Consider the following 7,443-nt stretch of genomic DNA (forward strand, 5'->3'; position numbering starts at 1 on the left):
GCAAAAATGAAGTAAAAATCCTGCATCAAATTTGTTTTTATATAACAGCATCAATTGTATGTATAAGTCGAAACAGATAAACTTTTTCCCGGAAAATCGTTCCGAAAAACAATTGTTTAAAACAGTTAAATAATCATTTTCATTTGTAATAACCTAATATAAATTAATTATCCTGAAAAAATTATAATTAAAAATAACATTTGTTGTTTGGAAATACGAACATTTGCATTATCATTGCTAACCGCAAACTTGCCTATTAAACACTCAATTACGCCGGACTCCCGTTTTAATCACTAAACTGGATTCACATTAGGTAAATACTGTAGAAACGACACTATAGCACTGAATTTACACGATACTATAAAAAAAGGACACGGACATATGTAAATGGGCAGCGATCGCGACTCACGCGAAACCTACCGCAACTGTTCGCATGTTACAAAACGCACCGCGCGAATACACACACGTGTAGTCTAGCCGACGAGCGGCGCGGCACTGCGGGTGCCGGCCGGCCGCGTGTCAGCCCCCGCATCAACCGAACCCCCTAACGTCCTAACTTAACCCCCGACCGAAGAAACTTCAACCCAAACACATTTACCACAAGGCATAAAGTCGCGAATCTACACGCAATAACGCCAATCGATGCTCCTGAACAGGACATCACATCTTTCCGCCTCCGCTCCTGTCCTAACAACATTAAATTTTTGCTAATTTAGTTTTTTTTTTTTTTATCAGTCGCATGTACCGTATGTGGACATGTGAGTATAAGCAAATCAACCGTTTATCGGCAAACGGCTCGGATTACATTAAGTACCGAAAAAGGATTCCCTGCAGTTCGATAAGATTATTCACGTCATCGTGTATAAAACACGAATTTAAAAAAAACTTAAAATTTTGCTTTTAATTTGAACGCTCGATTTCAACCATAACAAATATGGACGTTACAAAATTGGGTTACAATTAAGGCAACGTCTGAAATACATTGTCTTTATTGTGAAATTTAACAACACAATCAAAGCCCTCGCAGTTACAAACTGATCAAGGAACAATCGACATAATACTCTGTTCAACAAAAGTCAGCGAAATTCAAATCGACTCACAAAGGAGCTTTACAAACAAGAAATTAGCTTCGAACAGAAAGGATTACATCGGCACCTGAATAGTCAGTAACGATATTAACTTCCCAAATGATTCCCAAAGCGGCCTTCGTATAAAGCAGTCAGTTGAGGATAAATGAAGTGATTCAGAGGCATTATGAGAATAAGGCCTTCGTCTGTACTTTATTGATTCCTCGTAATTCAAACTTAGGCTCAGTATTATGGTTCCCGATGGTGAAATATATCGTATGATAAATTCCACATTATTACTAGTCTCAAAGATACTAAGTACTTATAAAAATACGATATACATATTGTTAAGGGTCTGTCCCACCAATGGCAGATAGAGGCTTAGATAGCTTAGAAATGACGTCACTGTCAGATAAGGTAACACAATCCGATATTACACATATTACAAGTTTGATTGTTATCGGACAATTTACAATTTAGTGGGACAGGCCCTAAATCTTGTAGTTATAAGATTTTTTGAAACGAAAAACGAAATGTTGATGAGGTGTGACCGAAACTGAATTGAACCACTAAAACCTCGGTGACTAACATTAAGTAATATAAGGGAAGATTCCAAGGCACACATTGGAACTCCTGGCATTTAACTTCCCAGATGAGTTTGAGGCTTAAAGAAGAATAAGTGCCATATACATAGAATGAGGAATCAAGTGTTGTGCTTATAAACTTTACTTTCTAGAGAGAAATTTACTGGCCATTTCAATAAAATGTTAATATCTGTATCCGCAGTCAGTGCTATCAATTTAGCTGTCTCCAGTATCAATTATACGTATAGGTATTCCATGACACAAGCCAATCGGAACGATCCTGTTGCAGTATCGAATACGAGCCGACTTCGATTACCCGTTGGCTCGCAGCTCGAAGCTCGCACGCCTCCAACGATCCGCAATTTGCATCCGAACGAGAACTAGCCAATTTATGTCAGAAACTAGTGAATTAAAATTATACAGGGTATTTCTAGCTTTATTTCAATGGAATACATGGAAATGATGTTAAAGTCTGGCTTCTTTGAGTATTGGAGACTAAGTTATGGTTTTTAAACTAAAACTTTCGAGGTTAGAGTTTTCTAAATAGAGACAAAATATGTTACTATTGAAGCTTAGAAATTTAATTTTATGGATAAACATTTTAGAAAAGAAGTTCCTATGGTAGTTTTCAAAAAGCCTTGATGCTACACGGTGTGCTCTCTTATTCCAAAAATTTGCACACAGTCTGTCCATTTACCAGCCGTGCGACCAACATTTCGCATTTATAACCATAAAAAGCGGACGTTCCCGGTTAAATTGAATTCCGCGAACGAATTAGCGACAATTGCAATTTGCCGAGGTGAATTTAAGCGCCATCCGCTGCCGAACAAAGCTGTTTCGTTCCGACGAAAGAGCATAGATAGTAGAATGTTACGGTTGTACGCATTTTCGTGTCGTGGGAACGTACTAACTACCGAGCAAGCTGAACCGATTTACCGCTCTTTTTTGCCACCGGGTACGTTTAGTATACAAATCTATTTATAATGAAAACATACTGCTTTTCATAGTCGATCGACCATTGTAATAGATCATGGCTCGTTGACTATTTGGCTATTCAAATTAGGAGAAGATTGTCTATGGTTTAACATATTTAATTACATTATTTGCTGATATGTTAAAAATGTAATTGCTTTTTATCTCTTAGTAAATTCGTAGAACCTTTTTTTGTTGATGATTATAGAATTTTAAATATAAACTAAATCTACATAAACTCCAGATACCAGACAACCTCTGTAAAAAAAAACAAATGATGCAATACATTCCTAATCACAGACCTAAATTGGTTCTCATCTAGCACGGCGGTTTATCGCGTAAAGCTATTGTGTTGGGAACGCGCAGCTATCATTGAACACTGATCGAGATAGTGTCCCTGCTCTAAACAGACCCTCTGTAATCTGTAATACAACATTCAAACATTACGAAGGCTTGTAATCGACTTAAGATATGCAGCTTAGTGTAGCTCCATATGACTGCTGACATCTAAAATTGTGTCCTGTGCAGCTTTCATGCGAAGTTCTAAGTCACTAAATTGAGTAGTAGGTTTTCCAAACTGTTACATACCGCCGATACTTGAAAATGTCTTATGCTCAGCATGTCGTTCAAGCCGTCATAAAACTTGGATAGGACTATACCAAGAGGCCCTCTTTACTATAATTACGAGTGCCGCCATGTTAATTTTATTAAGACTATTGTCCTATGTTACGTAATACAAACTGGGTCTGACATTTCTGTCAGACTACTCTTTAGCTGTCTTCATAGTTTGAGATGACTTGAGCATTTTTCATTACTAACATATAATGCGATTTAGATGGATTGATGGATGCTTGTTAGAATTTGTAGCCTAAACTCCTCATCGGATCCCGATAAAATTTTGCGTAGATGTAGAGGATAGTCTGGAAGAACACATAGGCTACTTGCTCTTGTTTTTTTTATATTCCACACGGATGAAGTCGCAGACGAAAGCTAATAAAATATATATGTACGCTGGCGTCATTGTTACCACATAGAGAAAGATATAAATAATTTCGATTTGCTTCAACATAAAGTTCAAAGCTGATCACGACTTGCAATATCATAGTATGCATTAGTATGAGTTTCCGATAATGGCCGCTAGGGGATTAGTCAATAACTTGCGCCATCAAATGCGAACTAGACTTCACAGATAAACCTTAATGAGAACTGGGTAATAATCAATAAACTTTAGCAAAGATAATAGCTATTGATTGGGTTTGAATGGGAAATGCATACAAATGCTAGTACTTTGAAAGCGTTAAAGATAAATTATCTGATTAATACTTAAATTGAAATTTAAACATGGTATTACAAAATGACATTTGACGATAGTTTAGGTGATATAGGATGGTATAGGCCTGCTCGACCGGTGTAACACTGGCCCCAAAGACAGGCATCCAGTGTATTTCCGCGTTTCATTCGATGAGCGTGGTACTTAATAAAAAGGTATTTTAAGTAAAATAGAGTTGTAAAATCTTAAATGTTTCTGCCACAACGCTGTATACAATATAACACCAAAACCACGTAACATAACCTACACAAAATCTAAAACTATGCAATGATACAAATGAGTTTTTACCACAACAACTCACCGCTATTGCGGAATGTTTCAGTGTTGCCATAACAACGGCATAACAAATTGTCATACCGTTGTCATACGCAGCAGTTCTGAGACCGAGAACTGAACGGAACACCTATTGCTGGAAACTGTTATAATATTGTTAGGGTAACCACGATACACCAAGGGATAATGCCGAACCACTCGTAAAAAATATATAGCAGTATGCTTTCGTATCAAAATATTATGCAATTTAACACTACATTGTCTACTAATAAAATCGAACTAAACGGGTCCTTACTGTCTTAATCAGTGTAGCAGTCTCTTAGCGTGTGTGCTACTGAGTTTACACTAAGGGTCTCTCTAGACAAATGTAATCGGAACAAACCATCAGATTATAAGCTAGATAGTCCTCAATTATAGACAAAATATAGCCACCACAAGTATTCCTAAAATAAATTCCATAACTTATATCGTCTATCGTCAACTTATTAGTGCAATATTAATAGCTAACAAGCGCGATAACTGATATCGCCTCAGGGCATAGTTTCATGCATTCATCAAAGTCATACAATCAGTTTATTGCAATTTATTCAGTTTTACTCAACACTTACATATCATTTCTAACAAGATAAGATTTAATATATACTAGCTCCCTGGATTTAAACATGCAGCTAAGCGCGTTATCTAATTGTTCTAACATATAAATAAAATTTTAAGGTATAACATTTGTTAGCTTTCGCCCGTGACTCCGTCTACGTAGAATAAATCAAAAGTAAATAGCTTATATCTTCTTCCAGACTATGCTCGACATGTATGCCAAATTCATCGAGATCCGTTCCGGGAACTTCCATCCATCTATCTAAACTTTCGCATTTATAATATTAGTAAGGAGTAGATTTTAAATTTTGCAGCAATCCACTATAAGCGGATACTTACACTAATCTCATTGTGTTGTTATTTTAAAAAAAATAAAAGAAATTCACTCTATAGAGTGAATATACGTGGTATACCACGTATATCTGGCCATCCTAAGCTCAAAGATTAACTGTACACAAACAGTTAATTAGCTCCCATAACAACAACGTAGATTACATTAATTGCGTTCTGTTCGCGCAGTTCATAAAAGAAACGTGCGAAACGCAAAACTGTTGCCGCGAAACAATGGGGTTCACTCGTTGCCCTGCCGGCTAAGTGGGCCAGCAGTTGTGAAAAACGTTCCAACTAACGCTTTAACAGCTTTTAAAAAAAGGTGTTTATTTTTATATTGTCTCGACCCTTAATCTTGACAAATATCAACCTACTTTCTTAAAACCTTTATTAAGGAACAACCTGACATTTAAGATAAGTGTGACTAATTTCACATGTCTTCGCCTGTTTTTAATCTTTGCTAAATAATTTTGTTTTTTAATTTTTTATTAGCGAGATGAAAGTTCTTTCAATGGACACCATGTTTTAAGGTTACAAACCAGACGGATTGATGGTAGAACAAACTAATTGAAATTTTTGCGTTCAACTACTACTTTGTAACTGACTGAAGAAAACACAATATATGATTATGGTAATCAATTACCCAAGAGAATTTAAAAACATAAATGAATAAAATATAAGCTTTTACCAACTAGTGCGTCCAAGTTGAATCATAACTATACTATGTTCTACACATGTGCGTTTGACATCGTTAAGCCGTCTTCAAGAAACGTACTAACAAACATTCATGCAAGCTTTCGCATTTATAATCTTACTTCTTACTAATGGCATAAATGTGAAACCTTAGATACATGGATGGACGGATGTTTGTTAGAGCCTGTAGCCTAGAACACATAGGCTACTTTGCGGACGGAATCGAGCGTGAAAGCATAGTATACGTAAAAAGTATGATGTGTAAAATGTGAGGCAACAAAAACCCTACGTGTACTTTGTAATACAAAATTGATATTTTATTTACATTTAAATAACATAAAAAAATGCCAATCGATATTGATGTATTTTGTATCACGGTTCCAAACATAAAAAATACATAAAAGAGCCGATAATAATCAAGTCGGATCGAATCACAACGAATCGAGTCGTCTCGGCAAAAATAAATCGATGTTGTAACATCGATTCATTTATTCTTTTATCAGAATTAGTCATCGATATTAAACATCGTGGTGTCTTATGACATACCATGACTTCGTGGTATTTCGATTTAAAGAGAAACAAATTTAAAATGAGTTATTCGATACTAAAATTGTATAATTTTTTTACCAAACCCTATTAGCTCATGCTAATCAAAAATTGCAAGCATATTGGGACCTATATTTCACTTTTACTAGCTATTGTGTTTTCGTTAACACGTAAATTAAAAAAGAATTGTAACATGTTACTCGGTAATAATGGTAAAAGATTTTTTCAATCGGCCCAATAGTTTTGGAGTTACTTCAATATATTTAATAGAGGTATACTTAATTCCTTCTTGGAAGTCATTAACATAAATCTTTCCTGTTATATTAATAAACATAATAATGCGGCGATCATAACAAATATAAAAAAAACAACATATAATATCCTGTCAAACCGGCACACGGTGACAACCCTATTCAAAGCCCAACTAACGTCATAGAAATGCTTTCACCGGGCAGCGGGGCGTCTCAAACACAATAATGTACCGGAAAGTGGAAAACTCCGCGTGAGTCCATACAACGTGACCAGACCAGTGTATAGCAGTGGGACATTTCAGAACCGTAAACTATTATATTCGCACACTTAAAGCTATATTTTAGTCCGTAAAATAATTACGCTATTAAAACACGACAGGGTTGTCACACAATAAAAAATATTTAATACCTTTAAATTATCAATGTACTTACCAATCCACTTGGGTTGGCGATACAATAAATCTGAAACAACATTTAGAGCTTTTAATGTGTCACAAAGAAAATGAAAACCCTACATACTTCGATACAAAAAGTCACCGAAAATAAATCATACTACATATGCTAATATTATATGTAAATGCGAAAGTTTAGATGGATAGATGTTTGTTAGAGTTTGTAGCCTAAACGGCTGAAAGGATTTCGATGACATTTGGTATAGATGTAGAGGATGATCTGGAAGAACACATAGACACTCACTTTTGTTTTATTTTTTTATACCACATGGACGGAGTCGCGGGCGAAAGCTAGTATTTACATCAAATAACATTTGCAAACTTTGTAATCACGTAACATGCCGTAATTAA

This window comes from Papilio polytes, unplaced genomic scaffold (genome assembly GCF_000836215.1).
Source record: "Papilio polytes unplaced genomic scaffold, Ppol_1.0 DF824146.1, whole genome shotgun sequence".
In the NCBI taxonomy this organism is placed as follows: Eukaryota; Metazoa; Arthropoda; class Insecta; order Lepidoptera; family Papilionidae; genus Papilio; species Papilio polytes.